Source organism: Dermacentor silvarum, unplaced genomic scaffold (genome assembly GCF_013339745.2).
Source record: "Dermacentor silvarum isolate Dsil-2018 unplaced genomic scaffold, BIME_Dsil_1.4 Seq285, whole genome shotgun sequence".
Lineage (NCBI taxonomy): Eukaryota > Metazoa > Arthropoda > Arachnida > Ixodida > Ixodidae > Dermacentor > Dermacentor silvarum.
In genome coordinates, this window is record NW_023605984.1 from 2597 (window position 1) to 29423 (window position 26827).

Consider the following 26827-nt stretch of genomic DNA (forward strand, 5'->3'; position numbering starts at 1 on the left):
AGAAAAAGGCTTACGATACGGCATGGCGGTACGGAATCCTCCGAGATCTTTCGGCGATGGGTGTCCGTGGCAACATGTTAAACACAATGGAAAGTTATCTCTCTAATCGCACATTCCGCCTAAGAGTGGGTAACACTCTCTCTACGCCCTTCACCCAAGACACCGGTGTACCGCAAGGTGGCGTGCTAAGTTGCACGCTATTTATTGCCAAAATGAACTGCCTGCATACAGTCATTCCAAGCACAATGTGTTATTCCGTTTATGTCGACGACGTGCAAATAGCCTTCAAGTCATGCAATATTGCCATCTGCGAACGACAAGTGTAGCTTGGAGTAAACAAATTCTGCAAATGGGCAGATGAAAATGGTTTCAAAGTAAGCGTCCAGAAGAGCACTTGCGTACTCTTCACAAACAAGAGAGGCGTAACGCCTGCCCCAGTAATGAAATCAAAGGAGAAGCGCTCTCTGTGAGCAGCGAGCGCAAGTTTTTAGGAATCATTTTAGATTCTAAACTCACATTTATTCCCCATCTGAACCATTTGAGGGCAAAATGCTTGAAGACAATGAACCTTTTAAAACGTCTGTCGCGCACAACACGGGGCAGTGACCGAAAGTGTTCGCTTAACTTGTATAACAGTCTTGTCCGCTCACGCCTTGATTACGGGTCCATAATTTTTAATTCAGGAACGCCAAGTGCATTAAAAATCCTAGACCCCATCCACCATCTGGGTATCCGCCTCGCTACTAGTGCTTTCAGGACAAGTCCTATCCAGAGCCTCTACGTAGAATCGAATCAGTGGTCGCTCCATCTGCAGCGGTCATACAGCAGTTTTACATATTTTCTGAAAGTACAAGCGAACATTGAACATCGTTCTTATTCTACAATAAACGATGTGACCGCTGCCACACTCTTCCGTAACCGACCTGCAGCGATAAAGCAGTTGTCTTTGCGTGTAAAAAACCTTAGTGAGAAAATGGGAGTTCAAGTTCTTGAACAATGTCCTATGGCTCCAGCGAAACTGTTACCGCCGTGGCAGTGGCAACTCATAGATTGCGATACATCGTTTGTAGAGGTCACTAAACACGCGCCAGAAGCACACATTCAAATGCATTTCTTAGAACTCCAGTCCAAGTACTCGTGTACAGAGTTTTACACAGACGCTTCCAAATCACATACCGGGGTGTCTTATGCAGCCGTCGGCCCATCCTTCTCGAAATCCGCTGTACTCCACCCGGAAACAAGTATCTTTACGGCTGAGGCCCATGCACTATTGTCGGCTGTGAATCATATAAGGGCTTCAAAACTTCAAAAAGCAATTTTATTTACAGACTCCCTAAGCGTCGTGAAAGCCCTGATGTCACTCTGCAAACACAAAAATCCTGTACTCACTGAGCTCTATTCCACTCTATGCAGAGCGTATATATCAAACCAGCATGTCATTATATGCTGGGTGCCTGGCCATAGAGGCAACGAGGGCAATGTGCCAGCGGACCGGTTGGCCACATCAACTACATCGCAAGCTATTAATCCTGCCGCTGCTATTCCCTCCACAGATATGAAGCCTTTTTTGCGAAGGAAACTGCGAGGCCACTGGCAGCGCCTGTGGGACGCAGAAACAAATAATAAGCTTCACTTGATAAAGCCACAGATAGGTTTCTGGCCCTCCGCAGCGAAAACACGGCGAACTGATGTCCTATTTTGTCGACTCAGAACTTATGGACCCACAGTTTTTTGCTGACTGGCGATGAAGCACCAACCTGCCGCAGATGTGATGAGAGGCTGACCGTCCTCCATGTCCTCATTGAGTGTCGGGAAGCCGAAACGGAGAGAAGGAAACATTTCCCTGTAGCATAACACTATCATATCCCTTACGAAAATGTCAGATATGGACTGATATGAAAAAGGCCATATATGGGCATATTAAAAATTGGGCAGATATGGCCATATATGGCATATAAGGGCCATATATGGCCATATCTGCCCAATTTTGAATATCCCCATATATGGCCCCCTTATATGCTATATATGGCCATATCTGCCCAATTTTTAATATGTCCATATATGGGACCCTTATATGCTATATATGGCCATATCTGCCAAATCTTTAATATGCCCATATATGGGACATTTCTATATAAGGCCACTTCTAAAGTTTTAGTATGTCCATATATGGCGCTCTTATATACAGGGTGTTTCAGCGAACACTTTCAAAATATATTTAAGGTGGCCTGTGGCAGATAACCCAATTCTAGTTAATGAGCTGGCCTACTCGAAGAGGCGGACATTACTTGCACAAAAAATTGAAATGCATAATCGACTATAGTCAACAAAAATTCACTAATTCAGTTTTTAACTAATTACCTGATGGCCCATATTGCAATTTACAAATTGAAGCCGGGGAGTTCGCAAGGCGATCCACTTGGAACGAATTCTCGGGATGACACCAGTTTCGGGATATTAATTTGCGAACTTTGCGGAGAAATGCAATTTCCAAATATGGTCATATTTGAAAATTCAATAAATTAAAATCTGGGTTTTTACATGCCAAAACCACAACTTTATGATGAGGCACACGCTGGTGATCGAGGCATTCCGAATTATTTTAACTCCCTGTGGTTTTTAATGTGCACCCAATGCATATGGCACACAGGCATCTAGTGCATTTCACTTCCATCTAAATGCCACCGCGCCCGGGATTCAATCCTGAGCTTTCAGTTCAGTAGAGCAACGTACGTACGCCTTAGCCACTACGGCGGGTCTGGAATTTTATATGAATATCTCCAGTAAAAAATTCCAACCAGCTATCAGCTTACATGTCTGTTGGCTAACCCTAATTTCAGACCTTGATGGTCTACTAGCCAATCGGCATACAAGTTTACAGGTCTACAAGCCTACAAGTCTACTACCTGTCTACTACCTATTCTACTGTTTGTCGGTATGCCATTGTACCGGAGACCACTGTTCAAATGTGTATTGTTTATTGAATTGATGAATTCTGACTGTGATTGTATTACAGTCTTGCAGTCTTAATTAGAATATATTCAGTGCCCTTGAACACTAGAGTATGCCAGTCGGCACTTAAGATGGCTCACTGCATAAATATGCTCACCATTCCATCCAAAACTTCAGGTCATGGTATGTGTGTGATGTGGAAATCACATTTATAACATCTGAAAGCAATATGAACAGAGATAAAACTTTATTGCAAATTTCACTACTACAGCAGATTACCCAATTGCTGCAAGGGGTACCAGTGCACTGCTTTCAGTCTCTTTTCCATAACTTCCTTTGACACGGTGTCGTCCGCGTTGTGAAAACAGCTGCACAAACAAATGAACCATTATTGCCATACGACAGAAGACTAAGTACAATACTTGTTGTGTTGATTAATACACTGAGAAATGAGGAATTGAGCATAAACATTAAAAGACTAACAAGTGGTGAAAGCAGCACAAGTAATATTTATGACTGCTTTGAAGCCAGCTTTGTGGCTGGTGAAGGGCCAATTGGAAGCAAATGCATATTTTCAAGTAATTGTAGGCCAGGCACACCAAGCTGTTCTCATTACACAGATTCCTATTGAATAGCAGCAATAATCCCAACATAGGCCTTACTGCATACCTGCTTGGTTAATTAATAATAGTACACACCGTAAGTTTGCACATTATGAAAATTCACATATTTTTCCCCCTCCCACACAATGACCACACTTACAACTCAACACTGCAACCGGTGGCCTGGTTTTGACTTCGGCTGATGATAATGGCCAGCTGCGGATGCCAGTGGCAGTACCAGCACTGGAGCTATCTAGTGCTATATGCACAAAGCTAGTATTTTTCCCTTTTTTTTGTCAGTCTAGACAGGTCATGCCGCGCATGCATGGAGTGATCAGACTGCTAGCGTGCCACATACGGTTGCAAGCTAGCTACAGCACCCACTTCAAGCTCAAAGCATTTCAACATGCTTTGTAGAATGGCAGTCGTTAATTCAGAAGGTACTTCGGCGTCAGCAAAGTACACATCTGCCATTAGAGATGGCCGCATGAAAAGCTGAATGCTACCAGCAAGGCAAGCAGGAATTTCCGCTGACCCAAGACTGATTTTTACTCGCAAGTTGAAGTAGCAGTGCTTTATAGCTCAGAAGCCTCTGGACAGCTGTTCTGTGTAAATTTAAATGATACAGAAGGAGGCTCGCCGACTTACAAGGAAGCAGGGCATTCCAACTACAAACTTCAATGCAAGCAGCGACTGGATGATGTGCTTCATGTGGCGGCATGGGCTTCATGAGTGTGCTGTGTAAATTTAAATGATACAGAAGGACGCTCGCCGACTTACAAGGAAGCAGGGCATTCCAACTACAAACTTCAACGCAAGCAGCAACTGGATGATGTGCTTCATGTGGCGGCATGGGCTTCATGAGAACATGCCAGCAGCTGCCTTCTACATACAAAGAATCACAGACTTTCAGTATTTGTGATCATTCCCTGGCACCGGGAGGCAAGTTTAGAAGGCTGCCAGTGGAACTGTTGTGTCCATTGGTCCTAGAGGCACAGAACATGATTTCTGATGACACTGTCATCAAAAGCTTCAAGAGAACTGGCATCTGAAGCTCAACTGACACCACTGAGGACCACCTACTATGGGACGACACTACTGAAGTTTAAGAAACTGGAGGGCCAGCCAGAAGTGCAGATTTCTTAAGCTTAAATTCTTAGTTGAAATGTATGTTTTCAAGTTTCGAAAATAAGACTTGTCCATTCTTGTAAGTTACACCTTTGTTTGATTCTTTGGTAGCTGGCTTTTCGACACAATCTTAGTGTGCCGTAGATTAGGCTGAACTAGGTGGCTGTGGAAATTAACTTAAGATTTTACCCTGCATATAACATAGCCTTCCACTTTGTGTCATTTTCTTAAGTGTTTAAAATAGGAATAAACAAATGCATAAAAAATACCTAGTGCATATGCTCGTTCCACAAGAAGTATGCTGCAAAGTATCAGCAGGACTGGTATACTGTAGCGATTCCTTTCCCTTCATTTCTATATTGAAATTTTCATTCACTGCACATAGCCAGCCAATCATGATCATGTAGGCAGAATGCTACCCTTACAACGCACAAGACAATTCCAATAGAATAATTACACTATCCCAGCCCTAGATGCTTTCATAAAGTGTTTATGTAGCACATGGGCATCATACATGAGCTAAATATTCATGTACCTGTCCACAATATTTTATAAATGCTGTAACCACAAGGAAGTTTTCACATATATTGAAAAGTTTTCACAGCTGAAGTCATGATAATGTTAAATTTGTTTAAATACATTGGTACCTCTGACCAAATATTAATGGCAAATCGACAATAGAATGGATTTCAATAATACATTAGAGGGAATGTGGGTGGCCAGCTTCAAACTTGAGCGCCATGTGACATTAGCATAACTACAGCATGAATGCATCCTGTGATGTATCCAAGTTTTTGTGATTGAGCCTACTTCAGCAAGTTGTCTGGGGGGATGTATGAGCTGAAGCAAGAGGCCAGAACAGGGACTGCTTGCACGAAGCCATTTACTGATGGGCAAACTTACCAAGCAGTAGAAAGGTACTTCAGGCTTCTAATTTCGTTGCGCTGTGTCTGGCAGCGCCTGAGGCAAACATATAGCCGAGCTTTCAAGCGACCTTTTACTATTGGCCTACTCATTCACATAGGGTCACAACACAATTACCTGCCTGTCTCCAGTGGGTGAAACTTTCCCAAGAGAATTTTTTGCCCTGCTACTTTGGTGAGTGCATCAGCTCAGTTTGTCTTGTCAAAATGGCTCCCGCTACTTCACATGTAGGGTGCATTTGTTTGATTGCCCTTGTTGTGGATTGCCCTCCTCGGCCGCAGGAAGTCGTAGGTTCAATTTCTACCACCGCACGGTGCCCACTGATTCAAATGGACACAAGTGTACCCCAGCATGGCGTTCAGCTTTCTTCAGGGAGAGGAGCCTGTGCTCTAAATACCAGTCAAAACCCTCATGAGCACAAAAAGAAGTAGGTCTGGGCCATTCCCAATAGTGGCAATTTCCCATGTGGTGCCCCAAATTCCCTTTCGAAGCGCTGAGGTCCCATAATGGCCAAGCACCAGGTGCAGTGCAAGGACCTTATGAGTGTTGTTTATGTGTGTGGACTGCTTGAAAACTCTTGAGGACTGTGAATGAAGGAAGAAGAAACAGAAGGCGAGCCAGGCGCAGATTGCGTGCTTGGCAGTGCTCAGAAAAGAAACAATAGAGAAGGAAGAGAGGTGGGTGCCAAATGGGCAGAGGGGGCTAGCAACTTAGAAGACGCAAGACCAGTGCACTGTTTCGGGAGCTCCTGCCGTGGTACCTGAGGCAGCCCTGAGGACAACGCGCCTGCCTGTCGGTGCAGACGCAGAGTGGCGCCTGGCGTGACGCCATTTGGAGCAGGCCTGGCTGTTGGAGCATCTTTAGGCTGTGTCCGGGGTGAGGCCTAACCGAGGCCTTTGCTTTGAAGCCGCCTCTTGCTCGAGGTGGCATGTGAGGTTGTGGCGGTGGAAGCAACCCGCCCGACAGCCGTTTGAGTCCTCGGGCCATGGTAATGCAGCCGTCGCCTGCCTCATCTGATGACCATTGCCGTCACCCTGCCTTGGCTGGCCTTCCACGAGGGTCATCATGCCTTGGGTCGCCTCCAACGGAAATCGTCGCGACAGCTAGACGATCTACCACTGATCGACGACACCATCAGGAATGTAGCCATGAGACGTACTGGCTCTTTTCTTGAACGTTGCGCGTAGGACTTAGTGTAGACGTGTTTGTTTTAAGGACCTTTGATATGTATTCTGTGTTTAGTGCTTTCTTGTTACAGTCATCATCTTAAATTTTGGTTCACATCGGTTCGCGCGTCTCTGACGTTCATTACTGCTTGACTGCACACAGACATACGTGCCAAACAACTATCCATCACACCAGACCGGGAGCATGCTTGTACCTATTTCACCGGTAGGTACCTAGTGGCTGCACTTGCCTCAAGGCAGCCGAGGCTGATGCTCTTCAACAAGGCCATCTGTCGGACAATAAGTGCCCAGAGAGCACGCATGAAATCTCTTTCAAGATGTGAACCTTCACAAGAAGTCGAGCACCAGGCCAAGGGACATCTCTACCCATCAGAAAGAAACAGAGGTTTTCTGGCGGCACGGGGATTTGAACTCAGTACCTCCCACATACGAGGCGGATGCTCTACTGCTATACCACTACTGCGGTAGATTCATCCAGTTGAAATGGTTAGTCATGAGGATCTGAGACCGCTTTAGCATCCAAGAGAACCAAAAATTGGGCAAGCTGTTATGTATTCATGGTTGAAATGTTGAAAGCGGCATGGGCAAACGCAGACAAAGGAGTGCTTGCACTCTCTTCATTTCTCTGCCCCTCAGTCTGCATTTGTTTTTTAACTGCTTTAAACATTCTAATCGCTTTAGCTGTACCCATGACTGTTATTTTCATTGTCGACCTATTACAGCACCTGGCATTGTGTATATAGCGCAGAATGACTAACATGGGAGTGCCAATGTTGCTGTGACTGCCATGTACTTAACAGAAAAATTTATGGAGGCGTAATGGAATAAGATGAGCGTCTACAGCTCCAACAGTATCCCATATTATTGTTATTAAGCCCTTGTCTTCAAGGAGCCTACTGGATAATTATTAGGATAGGAACTTTTCCTTGTGTGTGTTGAGGGCTTTACTAAATGCATTAGGAGCAAGTTTGAAATTTTTTTGAGGCTACAGCACCAAGTAGTTCACAAGAAAGTTTCTCACTATTAAGCAACAATGGGAAAGAAGCATTGTTGCTAATATTCAGTAACAGTGACGCACGCTGTTTGCGGCGGTATGCATGAGGAAACAGTTCCCTTTCTTTTTGCTTTTTAGTTTCGCAAGTTTGAATTTGACTGTAGCACGCTGATGCCTACAAGATGAAGAGAAGATATACAATAAAGCTTGCTCAGAGTCGGTTACTTTAGCGAGCCCTGCTCAGATTCTGATCGAGATGTATGAAGCTATGTATGGACTAAATGTACTATCACATATTTCTACTACTAGCACTAAACTTAGTACTAAGTTAAACAGAAAGATACTAAAGAACTCTTCCCTGATACCCAACAACAAACAGCATGCTTGTGTGTGCGTCACTGATGCAGAATGTAACTAACACTTTAATTGTGTTGCCTCAAAAATGAACTTTTTTGAGAACTACCCAATGCTCCGTCCCCAAATAAGGTATGAAAAAAGCAACCTCCTCCCACAGTGGCTAGTAAGGCTGCAGCTAAGCCCCTAACGATTACAATGAAAAGCATGCAAGTTATCAATTGGCTAGATTGCCATGCAGCGCATAATACAGGATGCCATTGACCCATGGACGAAAGCCGTATACCCTGTCGTGATGAGTGCTACAGGTGCTGCAAATGTTATCGCAAGCAATTATAATGCTGACACTGCCATCCTAGACACGCTGTTCTGCGTAAGTAGCTGAAGGGCCTCCTGCAACAACTTGGCATTCAAGTCAATGCCATCACTGTGGAAGACAAATTGGAGTCAGATCCATCACCAAACTTGTCAAACGGCTGAATGTGGTCTCAAAACAAGCACTGGTGTTGCAGTTTTGAGGCAAACCAATGAATGCATACAGGTTGAGAAGCAGCAGAAAGTTCAAAAAACTGAATTGGTAAACTTGATTCAGGGTATCAAGGTAAGAATATGCCACCGACACTCAAGGCAGGCAGATGGATTTGTTTTGTGCCCATGTGAACGAGTGAGCCTGATGCACAAGATCGCAAAAAAAGCTCGACCAATTCTGTTGCCTCAGATGCTGCTGGACGCAGTGCAGTGGCAAATAAAGACCTGAAGTGCCTTCAGAAAACCAACTTACTTGGTTGGTTTTGCTTTCTCGTTTTTTGATCTGCTATGCACTCCTTCCGAGTAATCATTATAGATGCAGCATCTGCTTTTTAAGTAGTTTTTTTAGGTTATTATTTGGTGGGCCAGCGCACATGCTTCAACCTACCTTCACATATTTTTAGAGGCAAGCGTCATGCTGTGCGATAATCTGGATTGTCTCTTATCACCTCTGGTATACTAGGCCGTACCAATCTGTCATGGCACATGGCTATGATGTGGTTGTATTAGGGGGTCCTGGTGACTCCAATATTTGGTTGCTTTATCATTAATGTGATGCCCCAGGATGGTCTTGTTCAGTACTTATAAATATCACATTTCTTCAGTAAACTGCAGTTGAAAGTAAGCGCCAAACCCGTGTTTACGCAAACCGATCTCTGCTCTACCATTTTCCAATGATTATGCTCTCAGTAACGTGCTTAAATAGATTCTCATTTTCTACGGAAATTGTTCATGTGTGTCACAATGGCTCATAGAGAGATTCAGCTATACCTTTGCAATCCTCCACCTTTAAATCCCTATTCATCGGCTTACAGTAAGAGTCTTAAAATCGATTTCGCTCCTTTACAGACACTTTCGCCCATATTTTCACTGCACATGCTTTCGCTCTTCCCTTATATCCTCACAATTTTCTAGTGGCCCCATGACCTGTGCAGCACTCTCCAAGTGAAACAACTTATTCCATACATTTGCACTCAGTAATTTCATTTCTGTAAGCTCTGTACTAGACACTAGCTAATTATTTTATTCCTTAAAAATTTTATTTCTCTTTCATAGCAATCACTCTGGCTGCTATTAGAAAATAGCAAAACATTATTTTTATAATGCCTTCAATGAATCAACCTTCAATGATTTAGCCTGCATATCATGTACAGCATGCAGCTCTTCTGCAATGTTTCACCTTAATCCAAAATTTAACTATCTCGATCTAGATGCAGATGCTTGCTATGCATTGCCCTTCTTGTGATTACTTTTATATGTGCACCTATGATTCATCGCAGTGTTCTTAGAGTATCACGGATGAACATCAGTTCTTCCTATTTACTGGAGGTGGTGTTATGCAGGCAGTGTCTGACAAATTGAACATCTTTCCTAAAGTTCGGAAAGCAGACACAATTCTATATGAAGGAAGAATAGAACCTGATCACATTTCTTTCTCATACAATCACCCCCAATGAATATATAAACAAAAGAAAAACTAAATTTCTTTTAGTTATATATAACCTAAGAGTAACTCATTACTCATTAGTTTGCTGAGCTATCTACAACTGAAACTGTTGCAGCATGTCAGAAATGCTACAGTGCATTGCACATTATGTTTATCGTCAGTAAATGAGCATTTTCAGGCATCAAGCTCAGCATATCAAAGATATGATGTTGGCCTTTGGGAGGTTAAAATGTCCACAATTTTGGCCATCAATTCCATCCCGTATGATATAGGCCACATGACAACACAAAAGCATCCAAATAAGCTAACATGTTGACATCTTCAATGCCTATAAAATCATCAGCAACTTTCCATTTGTTGTTGCTTATATGAAGACCAAATTTACATGTCCCTTGCATAAACTTATGGCAAGAATATCATGATCACAAGTATTAATTTCTATAATTATGACTTAAACTCACTCTAAAACATAATCTAATAAACGTAGCACTGACATATATACATACCTGGCCAAAATATACCCAGAGCCTAACTACAGTGTTGGCCAATTAAACGAGGAAATATAACTTATTTCACTTAAAATATAGTCTGTGGTACTTTACCCAAATATGACTCGAAGGAAACTGCACAAATCTGAGTGGCGATGTGGGCTTGTTGGTTGTTTATGTTGAAATGAGCGAGCTGTAGCGCGAACAGGGAACAAAGATATGAGAAGGCACAATGAAGTGCTACGTGTGTGTATTCTTTGTGCCTTCTCGTGTATTTTTCCCGTGTGCGTGCTACAATTTGCTCGTTGCACAAATCTGTTACCAAGCTTCTTATCGTCATTTATTTCATCTTTAAGGGCCTCTGTCAGGGCATTACGTTAGGGGTGGCATATTCATGCAGTCGTCTCTAGCATTCACTCAAACCATTACCAAATGTTCACACCCTAAATGTATAATTGCTTTTAATGATGAACAAGTCTGCAATTCTATTGTCTGCGAGCATCGACAATACATATCCTGACCTCTGCAGTGACTGATCCGCTACAAATTATCTTTGAGGTTCTTAAGCTGCGTGATTTTGTACTTTTATGTTTAATAATGCACTACAGTGAGACCATGAGTATACTTTATATGGCTTCGTTTTCAAATTTAAGTAACTTCAGGGTGATGAACACACACACACACTTATGGAAACATGAAAATGAGAACCAGAGGCAGTTTGAATTTACCATGTTTTTTCCATTTCCTGTGGATAGCCAGGAGGTGCTCCAGCAATGACAGTCCCCTGTCTGCACCGTCCCATGGAGGCCAGCTGCCACTGAGAAAACACGGATTATTATTATCAGATATTAGCTAGCAGCATCACATATGCAAGCCGACTTGTGTAGAACAGTGCAAGAGAGTTGAAGTGACATGTACATTAGGTGAATATTCATTTAAGACACATGTAACTGCAGTCCATCCGTGTTGCTGACTGCATGTCTCTGCAGAGTAATGCAAATAGGCGTGCAGCTTACATGATATATGAAGCTCGAAGTGCACTGTGTAGGTTATCAAGTTAGGTGTTGTTCTCTAGAGGTCTTTGTGATCAGTACACGTGATGCCATATGCACTGAATGTGATGGTAAAGAACCGAGTGCTCCCAGTCATTCCATGAACTCAATACTATTGCTGCAGCTACGTGATAGCAGAAGGCTGTATGCACTAGTTCAAAGAGCTACCTAAAACAGGGTGCATGCCATAATTGATTACATGAATCAGTGGGAAAATGTCACTTGGTGGCTGCCACTAGACATGGGAATGGTTAAGTAGCGCTGCGAAGTGCTACTCAATGCTGGTTCCTAATTCCTTACATAACATTCACTACGTCAAAGAACAATGCCACTAAGTCCTGACCTGTCTGCCATGCAGATAAAGGTTACGCATTGCTGAAGTTGTGCTTGCAGGATGTGAAAAAAAGCTGTCCAAAAGAGAATTTAGCACATGGACAAGAATGTCAAAATGAAATCTAACCTCACTAAAGTTGTGGTATAGTGGCGACATTTCACACAATATTTCAATAGAACCATGAAAATTTCTGTTAAATTGAAAGCTTGCCTATATTGTTGTGTTGTACCCATGTATTAGTGCTATGACAAATGAAGGATCTAAGTTGACAGATGAAGCGACAAACTTAAAATGTCCATGTGCATACATGCTAAAAGGCAGTTTCCCTGTTTCATTACATTTTCCAAACTCTTGCAGAGCTGTTGTATACTCTACGAGTACAAAGCATGGCTCGATAATAGAATAAACCGCACAGTATGTGCTGCCACGCTAACAAATTGGTAAAAGAAAAACAAGGAAAGCTTCTGCTGTCATGATTTTACCATTAAGTGGGCTCAAATACTACACGAACACATATATCGAGAAAAAAAAAATTGGTTTCAACAAATGCAAGCAACGTGTGGAGTCAGCCCTATTATAACAGTTACCAACTCATGTGAGCAGAAAAGCAGGTGAGAGCACACTGGCTCAGGCTGAGCCATTTGCCTTTCCTGTAAACAAATCCTCACACTCTGAAGCTCATATTGATACTCCCTTCAGTCACGGTGTACATAATTGTGTGCACAACTTATTTTTGCCATTTCTGTGCAGCTGTGTCAAGGAAATGACCACAAAAACTAATCTTAGGGTAAATTAAACATTATGGTTACATCAAGTACCTTCATTTCACTTCTGAGGGAAATGTATTGCTACCGAAGATAGCTTTGGAGAAGGCACTACAGTGTTTGACGGAAGGTGTGATGTGGGACCTTTCTGTAGCAATTGCAAAATAATTTTCTTCTTTCTAGTAAAGCTTGCAACCAATAATTAACTTGTGCAGGTAACACACTAGTGATTCAGTAATTTTTTATGAAGAGACCTATCATTACAGCGTGCACAATTAGATACTTAATCACTCTGTAATTATGGTGAATCATCATAATATGCAGTCATTCTACCATTTTGACTTGCTCTTAATGGAGTCTGCAGCACCTTGGCATATATTTACGTAAATTTCATACATTTATCGACAGTCAATCATACTTCGTCACTGAAGGGGTTAAGTGCAATCGGGCAATTTTTTCACGCCAGTGTGTGAATCGGGAATGCAGAACTTCAACGAGTTCCACTGAACGCAGTGTACAGAAGGTAAGAGCAAATCACAACATTAAAAAAACATAATGCCCCCCCCCCCATGCCACAAAATTGCTGCAAAACCAGAAAAATGTTGGCTGGTATCAAAGTGGAGCCAATGCACACGAACATGCTTGATAATAATCTACTGGTAAGAGTTCGTGCAATTTCTTAGTCCCGATGATAGATTGATGATGATAAATTAAAATAATAATTTAGCCTATAAACACATCCATGTAAGTCCCGAACAAGTTGAGATATCCATGAATCTAGCTTCCTGGATCTTGCATTTTACTCACCTATACCAGAAGGATACGCCACATAAAAGAAAAACCTGCATGCATGCCGGCATCTCTATGATACGAGCACTTGTCAGTTAAATAATAAATCGCACAGCTATAATTTCAGTCAATACAGAAAACAAATCAAGGTGAACACGGTTTCTTCAATAAGTTGTGCCAGACTGACCAAGGTGTTGTGTACTAACGATAAGCATTGGTGCACACGCTTCTTGGACAGCCCTGGGCAGTCAGGGGTGGCCAATCGAAGAGCCTAGTATACATATTGAAAATCAGTCTGCACTCCAGTGAGCTATACATCCAGAGAGAAAAAGATCTCCATTTGTGTTCTCCCTATTGACTGCTCCAACTGTCTCTGCAGCTAAATCTTCGTACACCTTGCTGGTTTGGCACATCCCATTTGCTTAGCTCACTGAGGAAAGACACTGCATTAGAACGTTTTCCTTGTCGTTTGAACTTTGCCCTAGATCAGTTCATTGCTGCACATCTATGCAGCCAACATCACATGAAAACAATTTAACACTTTATCAGTGACAATCTCTCTCACTTTGGGAATGTTGTAGTAATCTTACAGTTCAATGCAAGCAACGGCGTAAAAGTTCCTTCACTGCTAAGAATGACTGTTGGCAAATTTTATGCATAGCAGTTATATCCACTAGAGAAGAAAAAAAAAACTCGATGCAAACAGCCGCAGCTATGCTGTGTAAACATTTGTATAGCCTTTCATATGAAAGTACCGCACAGTTGAGGCCACCTAAAATGACAAGGAATCTGTGCTGGATAGCTCTCTAGCTAGCGGCATCAGCAACAGCAGCAAATAGTAATAACGAAAGTTGATAATTAATAATTGCATTTAGTAATGTCACCAGGGTGATTTGGAGGTCCGCCAGCATGAATGACAAAGCCCACTAATGTAAACGAAGTTGGTTAAAATTCGGCTAGACGAATCGCCTAGCAGCCAGCCAGGTACACTCCGTCTCTGCAAAGACTATTACAAGGTGCCGCGCACACCACAGTGAAATAAATGCAAATGATATAGCTACATCTAGCTCCAAAACTACAACGCTGAATTCAAACACATAAAATAATACAAGATATTTCATAGCGTGTAGCATAGCATGACTCGAAACAAGGACGATCGATCGAATAACGCAGACCTTCAATCAAATTAATATGACAGTCAGCCTCTGTGCTAGTAGATCATTCGTACTTGTAATTGGGTTGACAGGGTCCGATGTACATACGCCACGAACTCCAAGGCAAACATAACAATAATAGGGACTGTAGACGAAACTGAAGGAGCGGATTCGCCCGCTTGTGTTTTAAGCCCAAACCGCATTCACGCGATTTTGTGCGCAACGGCGACGAGCGACGAAACGGGCCGTCGCGCGAACAGATCGCTTGGTCTTTTCGCTCAATCGCTCGGTTCTAGAAATTTAGAATACGTCGCAAGTGCTATGAGCGACTAGCCAATAGCGCGAAGCCGGAACTGGATATACATCAGTCAAGTACTACCGATTGTCGCACGGATCGAGCAAACGACTAGATTTTGATACGTGCAAGGATAATAACGTAGTGAAATATTTAGAAATATTTATGCTGCTCTTTACACTAAAACCCGTTAAATTAATAAAGCAAGCGTCACGCCAGTTTCGGCGAGTATTTGCTGCCCTCATAAAGGCTACACCGGGGAGACGTCGCTCGTCTCGTCGCTTGCATGCTGTACGACTTGTAGGCGACGAACGAACGCGACAGCCATCTCCATCGCGTCGCTTGTTGTCGCGCGCAAGATTGCGTGAATGCGGTTTATACTTTACGCGGCATCGCAACACGCACTGCTTCAAAATTATGCAAATAGCACATAGCAAGAGGGGGGGGGGGGGGGGGATTGTACGTACCTTTGTAAAAGTTGCGACTGCAAGTGACAATCGCCAGGCACGCATTCTCTTCAGAAAAGGTCTTCTCGGGCGCCGCCGTCTACGTACGTGGCAGCTCCATCAGCAGTGACGCGGTTTGTGCAGTTTCACGATGAGCACTGGCATATAATCATCACTGCACTGCGACAACGCGCAGCCACGGTATTCAAAAGTTGAACCGTGCGCGCGACACATACAAACAAAGCGATCGCCGAGGGCCGCGCCGGTGAAGGCGCCCGCTGCTTCCCTTTACTTACAGTCGCGTTAAACTGCGTTGATGAGGACTCGTTCCGATTGCGTTCACGAATAACACACAAACCGCGGAGAACGTTGCGTTAACACGGATGCACGAACGAAAATTACACACGAAAACAGGCCTCGGTATCTCACAGCTGCCGTCCATGTGCTGCCGGCGCAGCAAGCTTACCAGTGTTGCCAAGCGATACATTGCATTGGCCATTCCACGTTTGGTTTCGGTTTGGATTTCACTGAATGTGTCAAAACTTTAGCTTGGTGGTAATTTTTGGCAGTATTTCATTTAATGGGGCTTGAATAAAGTATCTAGATTGACTGATGTAGCAAACTTTTTGTTTGTGCTTGTGCAGTAGCTCATATAACGAATAGGAATTCGTGCAGCAGGTTTCCTAACTCATGCTTTAATATTCCCAGGCTGCTTTACACAGGCCGGTATATATGATTGCAAAAGTATATGTTCATGTTCTCTCTGAAAAAGTAGACATATTCATCGGGTGTGGTTGTGAGCCAACGTGCAAAACGATGAGTTGATTGTGTGTGTTTCTGCGATAAAATTCACTTCAACTCGTTACTACCTGCTCGGTGCAAGCACATTCATTTCGATCGAGATGCTTTGCCTATAGCTGCAGTGCAAAGCATCGCATTTGTTACGTGCAGTATAGCTACATCTCGTAAATAAGGCCATGCTGTCCGGCAGGCGCGGTGCTAATAACCCATACTAGACGGCAGTAGCGCACCCAGGATCTCTGCCAGGGGGGGGGGGGGGGGGGTACATTTGTGTGTGTGTGGGGGGGGGGAAGCAAACACTTTACATAATATGTAATTACCTTGCTTTAGCCAGAGGAATCCAACAGCAACTCAAATGCCTAATAACTATAATACAAAACATAATTATCATAATAAATCATAATTATAATAATTATAATTTTAATATATAAGGATGATGACAATGTTTATTTCTTCAGCGTTTTACTCAAAGTAATTTAAGAGTAAATGAGTAAATAGAAGACAGTAGGTGATAGAGTGTTTTTGTTAATCCGGAAAAATCGACCTGAAGCCATCTCCTGAATGGTAATGACAGTGTGCACAGAGCGCTGAAGGTGCACGTTGGACTGGTGGGACTGGACGCGTGAGTGGAGGGGGAGGGGGGTTACAACTACAATTTAGGTATACTTTTAAATCCTTATATGGCAATATAAGGCGTTTACTTGCAGCCATATATGACAGTAGAACGCCTATTTGTACCCTTATATGACGTTATAAAGCCTTACTTGCAGTCATATATGGTAGTATTAGGCCATATCTGGACCATTATATGGCAGTATAAGGCCATATCTGGACCCTTATATGGCAGTGTAAGGCCATATCTGGACCCTTATATGGCAGTATAAGGCCATATATGGACCCTTATATGGCAGTATAAGGCCGTATCTGGACCCTTATATGGCAGTATAAGTCCTTACATGGATCCTTATATGGCAGTATAAGGCCTTATATGGGCACTTATATGTCCAAATATGGCCATATATAAAACATATAAGGGCCATATCTGACATTTTCGTAAGGGATGCCAAGAGGCCACTGAAACGGAAACGGAAAGCATGTTCAAGAAACCTAGGCCTGAGGGGAAGGGAACCATTCACGTCATATGCCAGGAGTTAAGGCGTCTTGTTAATGAATCTAAAGAGAATTTTTATAATGTAAAATTTAAAAAAAATTGCTGCACAAAGCACCCAAAAAGTTCTGGAGATACGTAAATCCAAATGCATGAACTCATCTTAATGCTGATGAAGTAGACCTACAAGCACGTACTGAAAGTTTTTATTCCTTTTTTTGTCGGTTTTTACCTATGATGACGGAGCATTGCCAATTTAGAAAGATGCCTCGGAGACACCTGCTATACGTGAAATATCGATTAGTGAACATGGACTTTTGGACATGGTCTTAAAATAGACAAAACAAAGCCCAGGACCAGACGGAATACCAAATGGGTTTCTGTATAGATATCCAGTGCGGGTTTCAATGTATTTGACAAATATTTTCCAGTCCTGCATAGCCAGTGGCTGCTTCCCCAATGCTTGGAAGTAAGCCAACCTCATAGTGATACAAAAAAGTGGTAGTAGTAACGAGTGTAAAAATTTCCGTCCCATTTCACTTACTATTACTTGTTCTGTAGTGAAGAAGAGGGATAATGCAGTGGGGCATCCTTACCAGCGCTGTCTAGTGGGTCAGCCTCTGCAGCGCAACGCTCGCAGTTTACGCCGCTCGCGCTCGCGGTTCCTTGAACTGATCCAACGGTTGGCCCTAACGCCTGTGTGCAATAAAAGCCTTTAGAAGTGGTGGAGGTGCGGGGTAAAGTCAGACGCGAAAACGACAATGTCATCAAGATAACACAAACATGTGTGCCACTTTAAGCCTCGCAGAACTGTGTGCATCATGCGCTCGAATGTCGCGGGCGCATTACAGAATCCAAAAGGCATGACGTTGAACTTGTACAAGCCCTCGGGCGTGATAAAGACTGTTTTCGGTCGATTGACTTCTTCCATAGGCACTTGCCAATACCCGGAACACAAATCCAGAGATGAAAAGAACTCGGCTCCTTGCAGGCAGTCAATTGCGTCGTCTGTGCGAGGCAGAGGATAGACGTCCTTGCGAGTGATCTTGTTAAGCCGGCATCCAGATTCCTTTCATAACGTTTCTGATTCTGCTTCTTCAGCATATTGTTTCTGAGCATCTTTTGGCATATCTTGATGATTAAAATATAATCTACTCACAACAACACGGATTCAGAAAAGGTATATCTACGATTATTCAGCTTGTCGAACTTGTTCATGATCTCTGTTCCTCAATATACTCCCGAGGTCAGGTCGACAGAATATTTCTAGATTTCACGAAAGCGTTCAACAAAGTGTCTCATCCAAAATGATTGCCAAAAATTAACTCTATCTTTAAAAACCCCAACAAAACTGAATGTTTCTCCTCCTATATTTTCAATCGAAAGCAGTACGTTGAAATCAGCACAAAGAAATCTAATCTTGCTAACGTTATTTCTCGAGGTCCCTAAGGTAGTGTCTTGGGCCTTCTTTTGTTTTTGATTTTTAATAATGATTTGCCCAAAGATATTACGGTCTCCATATGGTTTTTGCAGACGACTGCGCAAAGTATAAAAGAATTGCTACTCCTTCCCATCAAATATAACGAAATGTAAACCTCAAGAAAAAAAAGATGCAGTAAGTGGGAGATGGATATAAACATATGTGGCTGATGAGCGTATCTCGGAAGGAACACATCCTAAAATGGATGTACTAGATAAATGAACATACACTTGCCAGATTAGAGGAACAAAGTTACTTTGACTTAAGGATAACCCCAGATTTAAGATGGAATTTGCACATCGACTGCGTTTGTGCCAAGGCCAACAGGGCGTTGTGGAGACTTCGAAGAAACCTGCATAATGCAAGTCGAGAAATATTATGTTTGGCTTACAAGGCGCTGGTACGGCCACTTTTGAAATATGGAAAGGTAACATGGGACCTAATTACAAAAGTAATTGCGGTAAACCTAAAAAAAATTGAATCACTCGGGACACGTCTCATATTTAATAAATATCAACGTTTCCACTTTCCAACTGAGCTTTAATTGTAAACTAGCCCACCGTCAACCACTAGAAAAAAAAGGACTGAGTATGAAAGGCTCAAATTAAAATATCTCATAATTAATGAACAAGTAAAAATTCACAAATCAAATTACAGAGAAATAAAAACTCGGGAAACATCAAGGCACCGGCATAGCATGTACATTCCTCCTTCCAGATCCCAATAGTAGCTCCTTGTACGATATCATAATCACCTGTCACCTACCTCTCTCTGTATCACCCACTTCCCCTTACCCCAGTGAGGGGTAGCAGGCTAGAGACACGCTCTCCAGGCCGACCTCTCCTCCCTTCTCTTCATTAAAATCTACTCTCTCTCTCTCTCTCTCTCTCTCACAACGACTCAATTAAGCACAGTTTTTTTTCCGCGGGCGATCAGGTAGTGGAACAGGCTATCGAACTCCAGTGTTTCATCTGAAAGTGTAGCTTCTTTCTTGAAAAACATGAATGACGCAGTGCTCCAGTATGATGTATAGATTCATATCATGCTTGTTTGCTGTGCATCTGAGTAAAGTTACTTGGCTATCCTTTGATTGTAAATTCTAGTATGTATGTTATTCATAGATTGTTTGAATAAAGAGTACATTAGTTTTTAGAGTATCTATGTTTTATTTTTTCCCCTGTAATAGCCCACATGGGGCTCAAAGTATAATAAAAAGAAAAAAAAAAGGCGGCTAAAGTGCACAAGTATCTTTATCTGGAAAGCATGGACACACAATGGAGGAAAATTGTCAAGCAAGTTGGCAACCAAGCACCGGATAATTTAAAGTCCAAATAGACCCCCAGGAGTCATCAAAAATAAAGTGAAAGAAACAGAGACAGTGAATTGGATGCAAATGATGAAGATCATGGAGATATACAAGAATAGGAAGAAAAAAAAGTGGACGAAAAATCTATACGATAGGGAAAGTGGCATTGCCTTGCTTTCTGAGGCTTGAGATGGTTGCCTAAGGACAAATACCGGAGCAAATATTCGCAACAAGATGACGCATATGTTAACCCGGAGACAATTCAGCACCTTAATGTAATACGAAGGCTTTCACCCAGTGAAACTCGTAGGTAACATACGTCTTCCAGAGGCGCTTGGATTTAAAGTGGACGTTAGCATCAACCGTTCATCAGTTGATAAAAGAGACGTTTAGAGTATTGATGAAAAAAAAAAAAAGCTGGAAATACATTGGTAACACCGGGTCCGTTACACGCATAGGTAGTGGTATCAGGTAGAAAGAGAAGCTCTGAGCTTGAGAAAGGAGATTCAGGAAATGTATACAAAAATGCTAGAATGCTAGAAATTATCTCAAGCAGGCTGGGTGATGCTTTGTCAACGCCCCGTTTCAAAGGGGATGCCAACAAATCCCCCTCCTCCTCATCATCATCATCGAAGCCCGAAGTAGTGCACGCCTCATACATAACTCGTTTCGACGGTGGCAATATGTTGTGTCGCCATATTGAGTCAATGCTAAACGCATTATCGTCGACCGTCATCATCAGATGGATCCTGCCGATCTTTTTAATTTGTGAAAACTGACTTCATGCTTGCTTCTGTCATAGACCTTTGCTTTTGATTAGGCAGACCTTCTGGTATTATATGATCTTGTAACTCATCTCGTACACGTTTCATGCATTCCCGTAGCACATCGCACAGATATCATACACTGTGTATGCAGTACCGTTAAGCTTGCGTTAAGTCTGCGTACAGTTGAATCTGCGGGATTGCGGCAATATTCCGCTATGTATGCTTATCCTCTGGTCCACCTTTTGGTTTAACAGGCATTTCTACCTTTTCTCATGTACTCGTTCATGCAAAGTCTGGGTAGCTGGCATTTCCTAATCTTTCTACTTAGTCGAGAACACTGGCACCTACTACGTCTGCTGATAGCTTTGAAGAAACAGCTACATGCATAATACAATGATTCTAGACTTGACAATCTTGGATGGGGCTGCGCTGATTTGTAAAACGTTCGTTTTTGTTTTAGGCCAATATCATCAGCACAGATAGTCCAGACCAAATTCCAATGGAAGGCGTAAAAACCGAAGTTTTTGTTTCTTCCGTAGCTCAATTGTAAAATTTATTCCAGAGCCTCTTTCCTATTGTGTTAGCATGTACGTTGAATATCAGGTGGTCACGTAAGAGCGGAGGTCAATCACCTACGTTAAGGAAAGTGGCCATGAACCTAATTTCTGAGGGATACTAACAAGTAAACAAGAGCTCCAATTTTGAGGCCTTTAGCCAAAATGTCGCGTGAACAACGTGTACTGTATATATTCGCCTAGAACGTTCAAGTCACTGTTCAATTTTACCTCGTTTCATTCCAAGATTGTCAAGTATGGCATCGTTCAATTGTTTATGCAAGCTGATTTTTCAAATTCATTACATAGTACGGGCAGCTATTCTTGTATAAGTAGAAAGAACAAGACATGCTGGCTGCCCAGAGGTCATTGCAACGAGAACCTACGAAATTGTGGAAAAGCGGGTCAAGGCAAGCATCCGACGAGAGGATGACGAAACGCAGCGGTAAAATGAATTCACCATATGCTGTATTTCCGCAGGTTGGCTCAAAACTTGAAAAACTCAACATATAGCTGTGGTGTGAGACTGGTGTTCTCGGCGAGGAATAAACTGGGTAGCATGTGGGCTAGAGTACAGAACAAAGCTTTAAAAAACGGCCAAGAAAGAAGCTGCCTAGCAAAGTTAGCAATGGAAACCACTTTATTTCTGGTGGCACTAGTGTCGTTTACCATACGCCCTTGTCGTAAGGGAACGCATGCATTGGGCAGACAGGCCATTGCGGCGCCACTGTCCCCTTGACACCACAGGAAGATCGAAAGCTAGGACATATATCTACACTTGGCTGCCCACTGCACATCGTGTAGACGTGTTCCAATGTGCGAAGAACTACTGCGGTATAGATAAGCATAAAGATGAAGATGAAACCAATATACTCGTACTACCATATTAAGAAATGGTGAAGTCGTGTGTCAGCCAAGTTCCTGTGAATCGAAGTGTTTCTAAAAGCCCTTTTCCCCCAATGTTCCAAGGATTTCGCGCGAACTAATTGGGAGGCTTCAACTTAGGTCAGTCGTACTGTCAAGGTAAAAAAAAATTGCCCGCCAATCCACCCTGTGAAGGTGGTTGGAAAGCGAAGCTTCTTACGCCACCCTCACGGTGACTGCGGCGCACTTGATATTTCACACACTACAACGTAACTTTAACCACGGCCTTTATTATTATTTACTTCACAACAACGTTCACTACTGCTTTATGATCGGTGTGATATACACTACTAGACTACCCCATAGTGGGGTAGTTAGAAAATGAACCGAAGCAGTTACTAGGCTGGAAGGGTTTCGAATGACATCAACCCTCTTTCAAGCAGCTGCATAAGCTTTGCAACAGCTGCAATCTAATCTTACGGACCGCGCCGAGCCTGTTTCCGTTGATTGCCCGCAGCCCTTATCATCCATCATGTTGGCTCATCACTTTGAAGCTTGTTTTTGTGGTTTTTCTTGCGAAAACGAGTGCTTAGTTGTACGCTGAATGCCTGAATTCAAGTAAGCTATACTGCTATACCTGCAATTGTTAGCGGTTCGTCGGGATCGTTTTTTGATTACAACGACGGACACGACAGAACCCTTGGCTGGTAGAGGTACAAAGCTTCGCTTTAAAAATAAATGTAACCAAAACCATGAAAACTTTATACGGGTGATATACTAATATGGCACCTCACTTAACAAATGCCGTATTAATTTTTTATATTTTTGTACCAATTCTTACGGGTTGCGGGTCTTACACAAAACACTCTTACGTTTATTCATTAAAGCATCGAATTGCGACCCAAGTTCTAAGCAGGATAAGGCAACCTTGATTCTGGGCAGACCATAAGTATATTTAGTCACCGAAAAGTTTTGCGGACGTGGAGAGAGGGGGGGAGGGGGGCAGTTGGGGTCACGAAAATATCCGAGCAATCGGGCACTCATCAACATGAATTGCTATGGTTAAACCAATTTTCTTGTTTATAGAGCGCCTGTACAGTGCAAATATTTGATGACAGGGTTTTGCTCAGTCCTGTGCTTGATTAAATTAGAATTCACTTCAGATGTTATGATGGCCGAATTTGCGGGTGCGATTCGGCCATCGCGCATCCCGATTTGAGTTGGATGCCGCTGTGAAGTGCAGATACAGCCATCGTGGCCTCGACTCCATGACATTGCAAATTAGGACTGTGCGACCCAAAATCAGCTTGGAACTTTATTGGTTTGTCGCGACATCCTTTCTCCTCCTTTCTGTCGGGCTCGTGACGCCTGCGGCAGAAAGGATGTTCCACATCCGCCCCTAGGATTGTGAGTGGTGGCGCTGGCTAACACTCCCAGGGTTGGTTCTAGTTGTAAAACATAAATACCCCATAAAGCAGATGGGAAAACGTCTCCGCGGTAGCTCAATGGTGAGGGCATTGCACGCGTCATGCGCAGACGTGGGTTCGTTCCCCACATGCGGACAGTTGTTTTTTCATTCGTTTTCAATTCCAATAATTTATCATTTCTTTAATTCAATTAGTAAGTACAAGTAATTTCCCCTATGTTATTCTTGGTGTCATTGTTTGTTGGCTTCGTATGATACTCGTACAATTATATTTTAAGCATAAACATTCAGTGATGGCTTGTACACGCCCACTCACTACATAGGCCTAACCAGCTCCTTTTTTATTGCGACACTCCGAGCTCATTCTACCATCGCCGCCGTCGTCGCCGTGAAGTTCCGTATAAATTCCCAGGGCGATAAAATCGTCGCCGCGCGCCGTATTATGTGTAGGCACGTTCATGCCAGTCAAGCGGGAAAACGGGAAGTGGCACAAAAGTAAGCGGAATTTCACTGCAGCGTGGCGGCGCACACGCGAAGTTGTTCAGACAGTCCACCTGGCCTAGCTGCCCGCGCCGCAGCCCGCGGAGCCTCACGTTTCACGAATGCACATAGATCGAAGCACAAGGATGGAAGCCTGCGTGTACCGGTTCGGCCAAATGTCGAAGGTTGCGCTGACGGCTACGCATGCAATGAACGATCTCTGAACCACAGGGATAAAACGTATTCATGCAATGACGCGACAAAAATTTAAAAAAAGCATGTAGAGGGACGAGGTGCCCTGTGGACTTGCCATTCACGCCCAGATCTCGCGCTATTTTCTTCCGCATCTGATTCTTGTTTTCAATGTACTTGTATCTGTCGTGTCTCTAGTCATACAGCAAAGCGTAACTTTTGATTGTATCGATGAAAAGTGCAGCGCAAAATCCAGCTCACTCGGTGGACGCAATTTTGAGCCGGCTTTTCTCCTAGAGCCCTGATTGGCTGGGAGAAAGCAGGAAGCTCCGGCGGGGCTGAAAATCGGTCGGGGAGCGATCAGGCTGGCCGCCTCGTTTCCCGCCTGCTATATCCGGTCGTCGAGGAGGTTTTCGCCACTTTCCGCGCACCCGCCTGCCCGCTTTGGCCACCCCACCTTCGGCGTCAACATTGCTTATGTGCGAGCGAAAGCGTGCGAGGGTGAGCCGGCTATCGTGGCTCCAGCTCACGCACGCCAGGGAGCGAAACGGGAAGAAAGCTAACTAACGTTGCACGTTGGCCTTGTCGGTCCAACATGATTGAGGCAAAAGGTGTAGCGCATCAGAAAGAGGACACAAGAAGAACACACACGACACACATGTTCTGCGCTAACTTTCAACAACGAGTTTTTATTGCGGGATCACAGCATACATATGCGATACCCTTCTCTCGCCTGCAATAGAACACGTGCTCTGAGAAACCTGATAGCACCGCTCGCGACAGAATAGCAAGTTAGAGAAAAAATTCAGAAATCGTGTCATGCGCAAAAATTCCACCTCTTTTCCTTATAATCAGATGGACTGTTTGCTGATAGAGGACCCACCGAACGGGGCGATGCGATATGCCTCAATGATGAGCCTGATCGCGCTGGAAGCGCGCGGTCTTCCAGTCGCACGCAACGCTCCGGTGGGAGGGTAGGGAGGTTGGGGGGAGGGGGGGGGGGGCGTCTTACGCAGCGCGTGGTCGCCCGGCTCTGGTATATTGAAAACCATCTGCGGCGGGGACAAAGTCCGCCTTGCTCTGTCTTTTTGCAGCTTAGTTCGCGTTGATTCGAGCGGCAGCCGAAGGTCAATTCGCTCGCTTCTGCAGGCGCGCTTACTCACTCTAGCGTTTTCACAGCGAGTTTCCACGGTCATCGAGTGAGTTGCGTTCATTTTTGCTTGTGCGCGCGTGACACCATGCTTGTTAATTTAGTTAGTACGCCTATGTTAGCAAGTTTACACGGCCGATAAAAGTACGATCTTTACTTCATGTAGCGGTCCACTAATTTGCTATCGCAGTCGATGCTTCACCTTTCGGGCGAAACTACGACTTTTTTTTTATTGGAGTTGGCGATCAAAGTTCCGTTTCATCCGACATGGTTTACTACGGCGCATCTCCGGCGATTTTGCATGGGAGACGGTGATCGTTATAATGCTATCGTGCAGGACAAATAGAGTCATCCAGTAGTGGTTGAGTGAGTGAAATAATTTTATTGAGGTCCAGAGAAGACGCAATAGCGGTTTGTGGAAAATAACCAGCATGCGGGTGTGCGCGTGGCGATCACTGAATCCTTTTTTCAAAATTTTGGCACCCGTAAGTTGGGGGGCGGGCCTTACGTGAGGGTGGGCGTCAGACGCGTAAATACGTTATAAGTATATACTGAGGGTTGATTACAGCCGGAGCATCATCTGCTGTTACAGGATGATTTCTGACGAATAGAAGAAGGCTTCCTCTCATGCTTCCTTTCTTTCCCACATCCTTCCTTTTCCTTTTGTGTATTTCAGCTCTTCCTCCACCATGTCTATTGTATTACTACAGCTTCGAGGGTGTTGCGTGGCACAGTTGAGTTAGCGCCTGTCCTGTTTCCCTCCTCGTCCTCATCATTCACGTGCTATTGTTTTCGTAACCAAATATAACTACGAACGCTAGATGCTTTGCTAAAATTGGTCCAGCGTGTTTGCTTTCTGACAAGTTTTGTTGTAGCTCTCACTGAAATCTCGTGTAAATTCCAACTGCTACTTACTTACACTCAGTTCTGACGAAATATGTCGATGTTAAATGAAACATGGAGTATAAAAACTTTACGCCTCCCATCCACCCGTCAAAGTGTATGTACAGCGAAGGTGTTAGCGACGTTACACAAGCGCCACCACCGCAACACGTCGCACCGTCGAGTTAAAGGCCACATCCAGGACCTCGTTCACGTCCTTTCCGTTGGCGCTTCAACACCGCGGTGTACTTTCGCGGCATCCATATACGTTTGCGCGTAACCCGCGTTCATGAAGCGAACGTCACTGTAATTTTTAACAGTATTGCCCTGCTTTCGATTACGGTTGCAGCATACCTTGCGCGACCGAGGAAACGGACAG

At 43.6% G+C, this 26827-nt stretch overlaps 1 long non-coding RNA gene across 2 annotated transcripts; it reads right to left on the reverse strand.

The window, feature by feature from the left end:
- Positions 1-2588: 2588 nt before the first annotated feature.
- On the reverse strand, positions 2589-10868 carry LOC119434860 (uncharacterized). Of its 2 annotated transcripts, XR_007464601.1 has the most exons (4): positions 10623-10868; positions 7872-7962; positions 3232-3320; positions 2589-3170 (listed from the first exon to the last, which is right to left on the reverse strand). It is a non-coding gene; the product is annotated as an uncharacterized LOC119434860 (long non-coding RNA). The 2 variants fall into 2 exon arrangements; XR_007464600.1 differs by lacking the exon at positions 7872-7962.
- Positions 10869-26827: the final 15959 nt, after the last annotated feature.